The following is a 15,960-nucleotide window of genomic DNA, read 5'->3' as shown; positions in this document are numbered from 1 at the left end:
GGTTGTGAGCCACCGTGTGGTTGCTGGGAATTGAACTGAGGACCTCTGGAAGAGCAGTCAGTGCTCTTAACTGCTGAGCCATCTCTCCAGCCCCTCTCTAGCCTTTTAAAGCCTTCTTCAGGGCTGGTGAGATGGCTCAGTGGGTAAGAGCACCGGACTGCTCTTCCAAAGGTCCAGAGTTCAAATCCCAGCAACCACATGGTGGCTCACAACCATCCACAACGAGATCTGGCGCCCTCTTCTGGAGTGTCTGAAGACAGCTACAGTGTACTTACATATAATAAATAAAATAAATCTTTAAAAAAAAATAAATAAAGCCTTCTTCATACATACGAAATATCTCTGAGGTGACGGGCACCTGACCCAAAGGAGATGCCGAAGCCCATGTCCCTCCAGATTCACTCATTGCCTAAGTGGCATTGCATTCTGGGTGCTCTCCCCTGGGGTGAGTAGACCGTGGGCTTGCTTCTCCTTTTTGCTTAAGTTTTCTAATGGGTGGAAATGGCTGTTGGGAAGATAGCTCACTCGGTAAGGTTTTTTTGCTGTGCAGTGTGAGGACTTGTGTCTAGATTCCATCACCGAGCACAGTGTGCAGTGCACCTGTGAGTTCAGGAAGAGGGGTGGGGAGAGAGGATCGCTGGGGTTTACAGGTTAGTCTGTGTAACGAAATCTGTGAGCTCCATGTCCAGTGAGAGCAGGTCTTCTCCCAAATAAGATGGGGCCAGTGAAATGGGGCTCAGTGGATTAAAAGATGGCTTCCTGAGTGAGCCTGCCTGAGTTCATCCTTGGATCCCAGGGTAGGAGGAGAGAACCAACTCCCACTAGGTAACCTCTTACAAACCCATCCCTGCTCTCTCTCTCTCTCTCTCTCTCTCTCTCTCTCTCTCTCTCTCTCTCTCTCTCTCACACACACACACACACACACACACACACAAAACCATAGTCTGACACTGAGGACTTTATTCAAATGTTTCTTCCAAGCTGGGTGTGGTGGTATATACCTTTGATCCCAGCACTCAGGAGGCAAAGGCTGTTAGATTTTTCTGAGTTTGAGGACAGCCTGGTACAAAGAAACCTTGTATTCAAAAACCAAATGACCAACCAAATTGTTATTTTGGGGGGGGTGTCTCAACTCATTCCCCTCTCCCTTTTGTTTTTATTTCTTGAGACAGGGTCTCACTGTGTAGCCCCGACTCCTGGAATTCACTTTGTACACGAGGCTCGCCCTCCAACTCAAAAAGATCTGCCTGCCTCTGCACCCTGTCTCATGGGTGATGGAATTAAAGGCTTGTGCCACTATGCCCAGCTTTGTTCTTGTTCTTAGATGTATTTATTTTTATTTTTACATCTGTTTGAGTGACTGTACATATGAAGATGGCCCACATTTGTACCTTGGTGGACTAGAATTACAGTCAGTTGTGAACTGCCATGCAGATGCTGGGAACCAACTTGGGACCTCTCAAGACCAGACAGTTCTCTTAACTGCTGAGCCATCTCTCCAGCCACCTTCATTCAAGTCTTGCCATTTCAGGACAGCCACGGCTACACAGAGAAACTCAGCCTCGAAAAACCAAAAATAAAATAAAATAAAATAAAATAAAAAGTCTTGCCATTTGTCTGCTCACATCTCAGGAACATTTGATGGACTTATACACCTCTAGAGAATCTCTAATTTGGAGCGGTATCTTGCTTTTGGGGTGGGGGTAGGTTTCACTATGTAGTCCTGGACTGCCAGAAATTCTCTGAGATGAGACTGGCCTCAGACTCACAGAGATCTGCTTGCCTCTGCTTCCTGGGTATCAGGATTAAAAGCATGTAGGTGACACCAGGTCCAAGATATTTTAAACAAATATTCAACGTGTTTTGTTTGCTGGAGAACTTTTTCTCATCTCTAACTTTTTAAAAAAATAAAGATTTATTTATTTATTTTATTTATCTTATTTATATGAGTACACTGTAGCTGTCTTCAGACACACCAGAAGAGGGCATCAGATCCCATTACAGATGGTCGTGAGCCACCATGTGGTTGCTGGGGATTTGAACTCAGGACCTCTGGAAGAGCAGTCAGTGCTCTTAACCACTGAGCCATCTCTCCAGCCCCGTCCTGTCTAACTGACTGAGTTCTGACTCTCCCCAGTTTCCTCCTCCGCCTCTGCTGGAGAGGGATGCTGAGCATCACACCAGGCTTCACCCTGAACTTACATCCACTCATGGAACCAGCCAAGCATGAGGTAGGCAGGGCGTGTGTGTCCGAGGGCACCTATACATTTTGAGTTGGGTAGTGACCCCACACGGCTAAGGAAATGCCCCTTCTATCAGGCAAGCATCTTTTTTTTTTTTTTTTTCCTGCAAGTATGACTGACCGCATAGAAAGTCCTGGGGACACTTGACTGTTCTCTGAGTTAGACAAAAGGTTCTTGGAGACAGGGTCACCTGTAGCCCAGACTGACCTCCAGCTCCCTATGTAGCCAAGGATGGCCTTGAACTTTTGATTCTTCTGTTTCTACCTCCTAAGTGTTGGGACTGTCGGTCTAGCTGGCTTTTGGGCTGCTGGAGAACCTAGGGCTTCGTGTACGCTAGGCAAGTACTCCACTGACTGAGTCTCATCCCTCACTTTGATGTCACCTCTCTAACACCCTCCGGTGGGGTGGTCTGGGTGTGATGCTGTCTGCACGACTAAGGGCTAAGCCAGGTTACCCTTGAGGTGAGTGCGGGGCTTGCGAGAGGTAATTCATTGCCCTTGGTGGGTTTGGTGCCATTAGAATGGAGAGAAGGTCGCAGGGGATTGGCTGCATAGGTGACTCCCTCGGCATTCAGAGCAGTAAGATTTGGGACAAGGTTGGGAAGAACAAGAGTACAGGTGGGCCGGGCGTGGTGGCGCACGCCTTTAATCCCAGCACTCAGGAGGCAGAGGCAGGCGGATTTCTGAGTTCGAGGCCAGCCTGGTCTACAAAGTGAGTTCCAGGACAGCCAGGGCTATACAGAGAAACCCTGTCTCGAAAAACCAAAAAAAGAGTACAGGTGGCCAGCACACCAACAGGAGCTCCATCTGTTCCCAGCTCCTTGACACCGAGGGAACTGTTTCCCTGAGCCTTGGCCCCCTCCCGGTCAGAGCAGGACTTCAGTTAGCTTGTCCCGAAGTCACCAAGGAGCCATCTCTCTGAGCAGCCAGGCATGCATCCAGAGATGTCTACTCCTCTGCCCACAGACATGATAGAGGCAAACCCTTGGCTGCCAGCAGGTTAATTACCCAGATGGAAGCTGACAGGAGAGAGAGAGAGCCCTGCCCGGGCAGAGATCAACAGCTCTATTCCCTTCTTGGCAAGCATCCAGGCTAGCCTGGAGCACAGACACAAGGTGTCAGGAAGCCTTTGAGCAAGCACACTTGCCATTATCTCTAGATGAAAAGCCACACCTTGAGACCCCTGACTCCAGGAACCCCATCATCCAGGAAGGGATTCTGTTTGTTGGAATGACCTGGTCAGGTTGCTGATAGGTGACAAGTCTTCTAAGTGTTGGACTGAAGCTGGGGGTCAGAAATTGTACAAACATGAGTAAAATGTACCCGTAGGTTGGTAGGATGGTTTAGTGGTTAAGGGCTGTGTTCAGCCAAGCCCGATGATCTGAGTTCAATCTTCAGGACCCAGGTGGTGAAGAAAACATCAATCCCCACATGGGTACAGTGACATCACCTCCAATAAATGAATAAATAATGCAAGTAAATAATGGGGGAAATGGTTATTGCGGACAAGCTAACCCTCCCCATATGGTTATTGCAGACAAGCTAACCCTCCCCATATAATGTATTTAGACGACAGACACTCCTCCTGCCTGTCACCCGCTCTTCTCCCTCTCCCATCAATGCCCATTCCTCGTCTAAATAAGCCCATTTTCTACTTTTGTTTTTTGTCTTTTAGGTGTGACCCAATGAATTTCATTAGTCTGAAAGGAACAGGGGCACCTTGCAAGTGGTTACACCATTGAAGGGTGTTATTGGTTCGGATGGTTAATATTGTCAAGTTGACAGGATCTAGATTCTCCCAGAGCCTGCCTGTGAGGGTTTATCTAAATTGAGTAGGTAGGAAGACCCATTCTATGGTCCGCCCCGCTTCCTCCAGTCAAAAGGACAAAGGGCGCTGAGCGCATCCTTTCATTGCTCTGCGCTTCCTGACTACAGATGCGGTGAGATCAGCTTCATCCCGCTCGTTACTTCTCTGGCCATGGCGGGCTGCACCCTCCACTATAATCCACAATAACCCTTCAATATTTTTCTCAAGTATTTCGTCGCAGCAAAGATACGTGAAACTAATAAACTGTCGTAATGGACGGTTGGAAATAAGACCCCTACCAGGCCGTTGGGAGATGCCCACCCTGCTCTCTTGTGTTTCTTTTCTGGCCTTATCTTAAGTAGCTGTCCCTGCAGAAGCCAGAATGGCCAAAACGGGGACGCCTTAGGGATATACACACCCTACAAACCCCTTTCTCTAGTCCCCGAGAATCATTTCCAAAGAGACCCTAATTGGCTCTGCTTGGAGTGCAGGTTCATTCCTGAGCCAATCACCAAGGCCCGGAAGATAGGAAGCTCTGATTGGTCTGGTCTGGAGGTAGGCGTGGTTCCTGGACCAGGCACTTTTTGGGGTCGGCTTTTGGGTCTTCAGGCAAGCACCAGGAGTCACTTCCCAGTTAACTCTAATAGGCAGAGCCCCCCGGAAGATAACTCTTCCAGGGCCACGGAGTGCTGGTGGGCACAGAGGGGCAGGGTAGGAGGGGCCAGGCAGTTTTGAGCCATCCCTGAAAAAGCCTATCTACGCCTAGCAGGAAGGCCACCAGGGGGCAGCAGTCCCTCGTAGTCATCAGGGTCTCCGCAAGCATGAGGCACTTTCCAGCAGGGGGCACTGGTCATCGTCTTATTCTCTTATTTTGGATACCTTGGAATGAGCTTCCTGTAAGGCTCTGAATGAGACATGGTCTCACCCTAGCAGAGATACTTTGAGCCCACTAGCAAGGCAATTCTGGCATTGGCGTTAGGATCCTCCAGCACGCCAGGCTGCACCTGGGAGATTCGCCCTTAAGGGTTCTCATGGTACTTCTTTTATTTTGTAAATTAGGATCCTTTGCAAAACATATTGTCGCGCACAAGTCTTCAACCGCCCTTTTCCAGCTGGCCCCACCTTTATTGGCTCTTTGGTTTCCTGTAGACCATGGTAACACCTGCCTTGCGGGCTTTCCCCACCCTGTCCGATGAGATGATTTGTTCAGCAGATTTTATGGAATTGGGTTCTGTCTGGGGGTTGAACACAGAAGCTAAAAAACAGAGGCTGGGGAATGACTGTGTTGGTCAAGTGCTTGCTGTGTAAGCATGGGCACTTGAGTTTGGGACAAGTAAAAGAGGACACTGCCCAAGCCATTCATAGTGTGTGGTGGCGCCTAGTAGGCATGTTACAGGTCTTCCCATTCAGACATTTTGAGACCAGGGCTATTCATTCTGTTATTATTTATTTGAGATAAAGTTTTATGTAAACCAGGTTGGTCTCCAATTGGTTATGTAGCTGAGTGTGACCTTGAACTTTTGACCAGATTCTCCAGTCTCCGTCTCCTGAGTCTTGAAATTATAAATATGTTGCCACCATGCTCATATTTAAAGTTTTTTTAATTTTCATTTTCATTTGAATGGGTGTCATATTTGCATGTCTGTGCCTGGTGACCTTGGAGACTGGAAGAGGGTGTCAGATCTCCTGGACCCAGAGTTATAGACAGTTGTGAACTGCCATGTGGGTGCTAGGAACTGAACCTGCAAGAACAGCCAATGCTCTTAATCACTGAGCAATCTCTCAAGTCCCCAATACCCCGCCCCCCGTTTTGTAACAGGATTTTATGTAGCCTGGGTTGGCCTAGAACTGGATATGTACACCAGGCTAGCCTTAAACTCAGAGATTCTCCTACATCTGCTTACCAAGTGCAGGGATTAAAGGTATATGCCACAATGCCCAGACAGGCTGGTCTTGTATTCTCAATGCTCTGACACCATCTTCCCAGTGCTGGGATACAGGTCCATGTTACCTTTGAATACTTGATACTTGGGTGATGTTTACAGAATATTGGTTAAGTAAGGAACAAGTGTTTGGGGGGGGGCACCTATAGTCAGAGGTCTCCTATCAAGATCAGAGTCTGGCCAGCCCCAGGTGGCCTGCTATGTCCTCCCTCTGCATGGAGGAGACCACACAGCCTGCCTATGGCTCAGGCTCCTTCCACCAGTTCATAAGCAGGGATTTTGTTTCGTGATGTAACTGAGATAAAGTGAAATGTGCCCTTGGGCACACTGTTCCGTTTGCTTACATAAAGTTGGCCATGTGTGTGTGTTTCTGTGCATGTGTACATAGCATTCATGTATACACTTGTGCCTGTTCTTCTATTCACAGTGCGCATGGACACGCACTGGCGTGCACACCAAGAGGTCAGAAGACGACTTTTAGGAGTCATTTTGCTCCTGCCCTCCTTGGGTTCCGGGATTAAACCCAGATTTCCAGACTTGAGCTACAAGTCCTTGACTTGGTGGGCCATCTTGTCAGCCCCAAATACATTTATTTTAAACAGAAACTTAGATTGCAGGATAAACTGTATACTTTGTCCAGATGACTGCACAATCTAGAAAGGCTGTTGTTATGGTCACTGCCCAACACACCATGATTATTGACATTTAAATTTTTATTTATTTTTTTTTAATTTTTTTTAAGATTTATTTATTTTTATTATATGTAAGTACACTGCAGCTGTCTTCAGACACTCCAGAAGGGGGCGCCAGATCTCGTTACGGATGGTTGTGAGCCACCATGTGGTTGCTGGGATTTGAACCTTGGACCTTCGGAAGAGCAGTCAGGTGCTCTTACCCACTGAGCCATCTCACCAGCCCTAAATTTTTTTTAAAAAGATTTTAAGTATGTGAGTGCACTGTTGCTCTCTCCACACACACCAGATGAGGGCATTGGATCAGATTACACTTGGTTGTGAGTCATCATGTGGTTGCTGAGAATTGAACTCAGGACCTCTGGAAGAGGAGTCAGTGCTCTTAACTGACTGAGCCATCTCTCCAGCCCCTATTATTGACTTTTTCATATAAATGGAAATATATATGCCTGTATAGGTATAGTACACATTTTTGGAGCTGACTGTGATTGTCAACTTTGGATAATGTCTTCCAACTCTTTGTGCTGAGTTGACAGGGATCAGAAGTTAACAGCCATACTGACCTAGAACCATGAAATGTTCTAGGAACTTGTCCCTGATTTGTACAAGGGTAAGACCCTGACCTAAATATTCGAAGTCTTCTTCACAAGGGTTTGACCGGCGATACTAATAATCTACATGGTGAAAAGCAGAAACAACCCTGAACTTTACAGGAAATGTTTATTACAGTTATAAATGACGAAAATGGAGTTCAGGATGTGGCTCAGATGAGGGAGAACTTGCCTGGAGAGCAGGAAGTGTGGGTTCCATTCCAATAGCAGACAAACCAGGTGTGCTCAGGAGGATCAGAAATTCAAGGTCATCCTTAGCTATAGAGCAAACTGAGGCCCCGCCTGCCTCAATAACAAAGGGTAAATAAAAGATGGAGTAGCCAGCAGTTGGCTCCACACTTGTGACTCTTGCACTCAGGCCCCACCCCACTCCTGTGACACTAGCACTCAGGCCCTGCCCCACATTTGTGACTCTAGCACTCAGGCCCTGCCCCACACCTGTGACTCTAGCACTCAGGCCCTGCCCCACACCTGTGACTCTAGCACTCAGGCTCCTCCCCACACCTGTGACTCTAGCACTCAGGCTCCTCCCCACACCTGTGACTCTAGCACTCAGGCTCCTCCCTACACCTGTGACTCTAGCACTCAGGCCCCGCCCCACACCTGTGACACTAGCATTCAGGCTCCTCCCCACACCTGTGCCACTAGCACTCAGGCCCTGCCCCACACCTGTGACTCTAGCACTCAGGCCCCGCCCCACTCCTGTGACTCTAGCACTCAGGCCCCACCCCACACCTGTGACTCTAGCACTCAGGCCCTGCCCCACACCTGTGATTCTAGCACTCAGGCCCTGCCCCACACCTGTGACACTAGCACTCAGGCTTCTCCCCACACCTGTGACACTAGCACTCAGGCCCTGCCCCACACCTGTGACTCTAGCACTCAGGCCCCACCCCACACCTGTGACACTAGCACTCAGGCCCCACCCCACACCTGTGACTCTAGCACTCAGGCTCCTCCCCACACCTGTGACTCTAGCACTCAGGCTCCTCCCCACACCTGTGACTCTAGCACTCAGGCTCCTCCCCACACCTGTGACTCTAGCACTCAGGCCCCACCCCACACCTGTGACTCTAGCACTCAGGCTCCTCCCCACACCTGTGACTCTAGCACTCAGGCCCCGCCCCACACCTGTGACTCTAGCACTCAGGCTCCTCCCCACACCTGTGACTCTAGCACTCAGGCTCCTCCCCACACCTGTGACTCTAGCACTCAGGCTCCTCCCCACACCTGTGACTCTAGCACTCAGGCTCCTCCCCACACCTGTGACACTAGCACTCAGGCCCCACCCCACACCTGTGACTCTAGCACTCAGGCTCCTCCCCACACCTGTGACTCTAGCACTTAGGCCCCGCCCCACACCTGTGACTCTAGCACTCAGGCCCTGCCCCACACCTGTGACTCTAGCACTCAGGCCCCACCCCACACCTGTGACTCTAGCACTCAGGCCCTGCCCCACACCTGTGACTCTAGCACTCAGGCCCCACCCCAAACCTGTGACTCTAGCACTCAGGCCCTGCCCCACACCTGTGACTCTAGAACTCAGGCCCTGCCCCACACCTGTGACTCTAGCACTCAGGCCCTGCCCCACACCTGTGACTCTAGCACTCAGGCCCTGCCCCACATTTGTGACCTTAGCACTCAGGCTCCTCCCCACAGCTGTGACACTAGCACTGAGGCCCCACCCCACACCTGTGACTCTAGCACTCAGGCCCCACCCCACACCTGTGACTCTAGCACTCAGGCTCCTCCGACACCTGTGACTCTAGCACTCAGGCTCCTACCCACATTTGTGACCTTAGCACTCAGGCTCCTCCCCACAGCTGTGACACTAGCACTGAGGCCCCACCCCACACCTGTGACACTAGGACTCAGGCCCCACCCCACACCTGTGACTCTAGCACTCAGGCTCCTCCCCACAACTGTGACTGTAGCACTCAGGCCCCGCCCCACACCTGTGACTCTGGCACTCAGGCCCTGCCCCACACCTGTGATTCTAGCACTTAGGCCCCGCCCCACACCTGTGATTCTAGCACTCAGGCTCCTCCCCACACCTGTGACTCTAGCACTCAGGCTCCTCCCCACAGCTGTGACACTAGCACTCAGGCCCCACCCCACACCTGTGACTCTAGCACTCAGGCCCCACCCCACACCTGTGACTGTAGCACTCAGGCTCCTCCCCACAGCTGTGACACTAGCACTCAGGCCCCGCCCCACACCTGTGACACTAGCACTCAGGCCCCACCCCACACCTGTGACTGTAGCACTCAGGCTCTTCCCCACACCTGTGACACTAGCACTCAGGCCCCACCCCACACCTGTGACTCTAGCACTCAGGCTCCTCCCCACACCTGTGACTCTAGCACTCAGGCTCCTCCCCACACCTGTGACTCTAGCACTCAGGCCCTGCCCCACACCTGTGACTCTAGCACTCAGGCTCCTCCCCACACCTGTGACTCTAGCACTCAGGCCCCACCCCACACCTGTGACTCTAGCACTCAGGCTCCTCCCCACACCTGTGACTCTAGCACTCAGGCCCCGCCCCACACCTGTGACTCTAGCACTCAGGCTCCTCCCCACACCTGTGACTCTAGCACTCAGGCTCCTCCCCACACCTGTGACTCTAGCACTCAGGCTCCTCCCCACACCTGTGACTCTAGCACTCAGGCTCCTCCCCACACCTGTGACACTAGCACTCAGGCCCCACCCCACACCTGTGACTCTAGCACTCAGGCTCCTCCCCACACCTGTGACTCTAGCACTTAGGCCCCGCCCCACACCTGTGACTCTAGCACTCAGGCCCTGCCCCACACCTGTGACTCTAGCACTCAGGCCCCACCCCACACCTGTGACTCTAGCACTCAGGCCCTGCCCCACACCTGTGACTCTAGCACTCAGGCCCCACCCCAAACCTGTGACTCTAGCACTCAGGCCCTGCCCCACACCTGTGACTCTAGAACTCAGGCCCTGCCCCACACCTGTGACTCTAGCACTCAGGCCCTGCCCCACACCTGTGACTCTAGCACTCAGGCCCTGCCCCACATTTGTGACCTTAGCACTCAGGCTCCTCCCCACAGCTGTGACACTAGCACTGAGGCCCCACCCCACACCTGTGACTCTAGCACTCAGGCCCCACCCCACACCTGTGACTCTAGCACTCAGGCTCCTCCGACACCTGTGACTCTAGCACTCAGGCTCCTCCCCACATTTGTGACCTTAGCACTCAGGCTCCTCCCCACAGCTGTGACACTAGCACTGAGGCCCCACCCCACACCTGTGACACTAGGACTCAGGCCCCACCCCACACCTGTGACTCTAGCACTCAGGCTCCTCCCCACAACTGTGACTGTAGCACTCAGGCCCCGCCCCACACCTGTGACTCTGGCACTCAGGCCCTGCCCCACACCTGTGATTCTAGCACTTAGGCCCCGCCCCACACCTGTGATTCTAGCACTCAGGCTCCTCCCCACAGCTGTGACACTAGCACTCAGGCCCCACCCCACACCTGTGACTCTAGCACTCAGGCTCCTCCCCACAGCTGTGACACTAGCACTCAGGCCCCACCCCACACCTGTGACTCTAGCACTCAGGCCCCACCCCACACCTGTGACTGTAGCACTCAGGCTCCTCCCCACAGCTGTGACACTAGCACTCAGGCCCCGCCCCACACCTGTGACACTAGCACTCAGGCCCCACCCCACACCTGTGACTGTAGCACTCAGGCTCTTCCCCACACCTGTGACACTAGCACTCAGGCCCCACCCCACACCTGTGACTCTAGCACTCAGGCTCCTCCCCACAGCTGTGACTCTAGCACTCAGGCTCCTCCCCACACCTGTGACTCTGGCACTCAGGCCCCGCCCCACACCTGTGACTCTGGCACTCAGGCCCTGCCCCACACCTGTGACTCTAGCACTCAGGCCCCGCCCCACACCTGTGACTCTAGCACTCAGGCCCTGCCCCACACCTGTGACTCTAGCACTCAGGCCCTGCCCCACACCTGTGACACTAGCACTCAGGCTCCTCCCCACACCTGTGACTCTAGCACTCAGGCCCTGCACCACACCTGTGACTCTAGCACTCAGGCCCTGCCCCACACCTGTGACACTAGCACTCAGGCTCCTCCCCACACCTGTGACTCTAGCACTCAGGCCCCGCCCCACACCTGTGACTCTAGCACTCAGGCCCCGCCCCACACCTGTGACTCTAGCACTCAGGCCCCGCCCCACACCTGTGACTGTAGCACTCAGGCCCCGCCCCACACCTGTGACTGTAGCACTCAGGCCCCGCCCCACACCTGTGACTCTAGCACTCAGGCCCTACCCCACTCCTGTGACTCTAGCACTCAGGCTTCTCCCCACACCTGTGACTCTAGCACTCAGGCCCCACCCCACACCTGTGACTCTAGCACTCAGGCTCCTCCCCACACCTGTGACTCTAGCACTCAGGCCCCGCCCCACACCTGTGACTCTAGCACTCAGGCCCCGCCCCACACCTGTGACTGTAGCACTCAGGCCCCGCCCCACACCTGTGACTGTAGCACTCAGGCCCCGCCCCACACCTGTGACTGTAGCACTCAGGCCCCGCCCCACACCTGTGACTCTAGCACTCAGGCCCTACCCCACTCCTGTGACTCTAGCACTCAGGCCCTGCCCCACACCTGTGACTCTAGCACTCAGGCCCCGCCCCACACCTGTGACACTAGCACTCAGGCCCCGCCCCACACCTGTGACACTAGCACTCAGGCTCCTCCCCACACCTGTGACACTAGCACTCAGGTCCCACCCCACACCTGTGACACAAGCACTCAGGTCCTGCCCCACACCTGTGACTCTAGCACTCAGGCCCTGCCCCACACCTGTGACTCTAGCACTCAGGCTCCTCCCCACACCTGTGACTCTAGCACTCAGGCCCCACCCCACACCTGTGACTCTAGCACTCAGGCTCCTCCCCACACCTGTGACTCTAGCACTCAGGCCCTGCCCCACACCTGTGACTCTAGCACTCAGGCTCCTCCCCACACATGTGACTCTAGCACTCAGGCCCTGCCCCACACCTGTGACTCTAGCACTCAGGCCCTGCCCCACACCTGTGACTCTAGCACTCAGGCTCCTCCCCACACCTGTGACACTAGCACTCAGGCCCCGCCCCACACCTGTGACACTAGCACTCAGGTCCCACCCCACACCTGTGACACAAGCACTCAGGTCCTGCCCCACACCTGTGACTCTAGCACTCAGGCCCTGCCCCACACCTGTGACTCTAGCACTCAGGCTCCTCCCCACACCTGTGACTCTAGCACTCAGGCCCCACCCCACACCTGTGACTCTAGCACTCAGGCTCCTCCCCACACCTGTGACTCTAGCACTCAGGCCCCACCCCAAACCTGTGACTCTAGCACTCAGGCCCTGCCCCACACCTGTGACTCTAGCACTCAGGCTCCTCCCCACACCTGTGACACTAGCACTCAGGCCCCACCCTACACCTGTGACTCTAGCACTCAGGCCCTGCCCCACACCTGTGACTCTAGCACTCAGGCTCCTCCCCACACCTGTGACACTAGCACTCAGGCCCCACCCTACACCTGTGACTCTAGCACTCAGGCCCTGCCCCACACCTGTGACTCTAGCACTCAGGCTCCTCCCCACACCTGTGACTCTAGCACTCAGGCTCCTCCCCACACCTGTGACTCTAGCACTCAGGCCCCACCCCACACCTGTGACTCTAGCACTCAGGCCCTGCCCCACACCTGTGACTCTAGCACTCAGGCTCCTCCCCACACCTGTGACTCTAGCACTCAGGCCCCGCCCCACACCTGTGACTCTAGCACTCAGGCCCTGCCCCACACCTGTGACTCTAGCACTCAGGCCCTGCCCCACACCTGTGACTCTAGCACTCAGGCCCTGCCCCACACCTGTGACACTAGCACTCAGGTCCTGCCCCACAGCTGTGACTCTAGCACTCAGGCCCTGCCCCACACCTGTGACTCTAGCACTCAGGCCCTGCCCCACACCTGTGACACTAGCACTCAGGTCCTGCCCCACAGCTGTGACTCTGGCACTCAGGCTCTGGGGATTAGAATCAGAGTTTCCAGGTTGTTTCACTTTTCCTATTGCAGGAACCAGTGGCAGCTGGTCACATCTCATTCACATCCAGGAAGCAGACAGCAATGAATGAATGAATGAATGTTTCTCTTTTTTTTTTTTTTTCATACAGTCCAGTGTCCCAACTCAGTGCTATCCATAGCAGGTAGGTCATCCTACCTCAAGTAACCTAACCAAGATTACTTGTTACAGGCATGCCCAGGGGCCTATCTCCCGGTGACTTCCTGAAGTTAACAACTGGAACGTCACAGAGATCATCGTCAGTGGATCTGAGCCCAGTTTAGCCTCCCAGAGACCCTGCCTCAAAACAAAATAAAACAAGGAAACCATACAAATACAGCCAGACATCTTGGCTTCTCAAGATGCTGAGCATGGTGGCCAGAGAGATGGCTCAGTGATTAAGAGCACTGATTGCTCTTCCAGTAGGCCCTGAGTTCAATTCCCAGCAACCACATGGGAATTATAGCCATCTATAATGGGATCCTATATCCTCTTTTGGTGTGTCTGAAGACAGCTACAGTGAACTCATATATGTGAAAAAATCTTTTTTAAAAAGATGAGTATGAATTCTCTTCTTCATCTAGCAGGAAGCTAGTGACTGTTAGGCGACCAGGATCCACCAAACCCTGGTAAGGCTCGCCCCTAGATGACTGAAAAGCCAGGAGAGGAGCTAGAGAGATGGCTCAGCGTGTAAGAGCACTGACTACTCTTCTGAAGGTCCTGAGTTCAAATCCCAGCAACCACATGGTGGCTCACGACCATCTGTAATGAGATCTGATGCCCTTTTCTGATGTGTCTGACGACAGCTACAGAAAATAAACAAATAAATCTTAAAAAATTAAAAAAAAAAAAAGAAAAAAGAAAAGCCAAGAGAGGCTTCAGGCAGCAAGAGAAGTCTCTGTCCCTGGGAGTCAGCTGTGCCATGTCACCCTCAATGATATCCCACTCAGGCACGTACCACGCTGCTTACCCATGAACAACTGCCATTTGGTTCTGCATACCAGAGCACTGCTAGGTCCATCCTGCATGCCAACCAACTCTGTAAGCATCACTGGGCTTGCTTTAGCCACTGTCTGTTGCTGTAAAGAGATACCATGACCAAGGCAGCTTATAAAAGAAACTGTAGCCAGGCGTGGTGGCGCACGCCTTTAATCCCAGCACTTGGGAGGCAGAGGCAGGCGGATTTCTGAGTTCGAGGCCAGCCTGGTCTACAAAGTGAGTTCCAGGACAGCCAGGGCTACACAGAGAAACCCTGTCTCGAATAACCAAAAAAAAAAAAAAAAAAGAAACCGTGTAACCCGTGTAACGGGGTCTTGTTTACAGTGTCGAAGGGGGAGTCTATGGCTGTCATGGCAGGAACCAGGGCTGCACAGGAGCAGTAACTGAGAGCTTACATCTTATCTGCAGGTAGCAGAGAGGAGAAAGGGGGAGAGACAGAAAGACAGAGAGAAAGAGACAGGGCCTAGCATGGGCTTTTGAAATTTCAAAGCCCACCCCCAGTGACACGCCTTCCCCAACAAGGCCACACCTCTTCATCCTTCCTAAGCACTTCAGCCAACTGGGAACCAAACATTCAACTACAGGAGCCTGTGTGGGCCATTCTCATTCAAACCACGGGAATGTCCTTTTGGAACAGCATTGCTCCCATCCAAAAGAAACTCTGTCCTTGTTAGACTCACCCCTCCCTCGGTCCTCTGACCTAACCAGCCCTAAATGGTGCATTTACCAGTTGTATGAATGGCACCATGTGACATTGGCTCTTTTGTTCCTGGCCTTTCTGACTTGTATTTTTGCCCGATGACCCCCAGTTCTTGCCAGATCCCTAGGTACCCAGAGGTATCACCTGCTGAATACCTCAACTCACAGCTCCCTATCAGGGGCTCTGGTGGGCGTGGGTGAGGGGAGGGTGGGGGGAGATGGAGACTGGGCGGCAGTTCGGGGTTTGATCTCAGGGTAGCCTGAGATGCCAATGAGAGAGGCACATCCATCCAGCTGTCCCTGGCCTGGTCTGGAACTGGCTTGAGTTGCCGTTACTTGATCCTCGTGCTTAAGCCAGGACTCATGCTGTCCCCACTCGGGCAGTGTGAGTCACTGGATGGGCATCTCTTCACACCTGTGTGCCAGTCTGGGATCAGGGGCTGGGCAAAGGAACTGAGCAAGCACCTGCAACGGCCAGGGCCAGCAGGGGAGGTCCCACGCAACCCAGGGCAGACTCCCTGTCTCCATTGGTTTTTGTTTTCCTGTAAAGGGTATCTTTTCTCAAGTGGACTCTAAGAAGAGTCCACTCTATGGCTCAGGCTGGAACACCTGCTAAGTGACACTATTGTCATATCTAGCAGTGGAGGCCCCTGTTTCAATTCCTTTAATCAGCTGGCAGGACAGTTGCTTTCCCCCACCCCACAATGTGGTTACAGAGACATGAAGCCAGTCAGCTTGCCTGTAAAATCTCACTGCCGGAAGGTTAGAAGCTGAAGGCTAGCCTTGGCTACATGAGGCTATGTGACAAAGGAGAAGAAAACCACATCAATAAATCAATGTATAAATAAAGAGAGTGTGAGAAA

The sequence above is a fragment of the Mus caroli genome, unplaced genomic scaffold, assembly GCF_978045245.1.
Source record: "Mus caroli unplaced genomic scaffold, Mus_caroli_1 scaffold_2, whole genome shotgun sequence".
NCBI classification, from domain to species: Eukaryota; Metazoa; Chordata; class Mammalia; order Rodentia; family Muridae; genus Mus; species Mus caroli.
Note: the sequence above shows the minus strand (reverse complement) of the source record.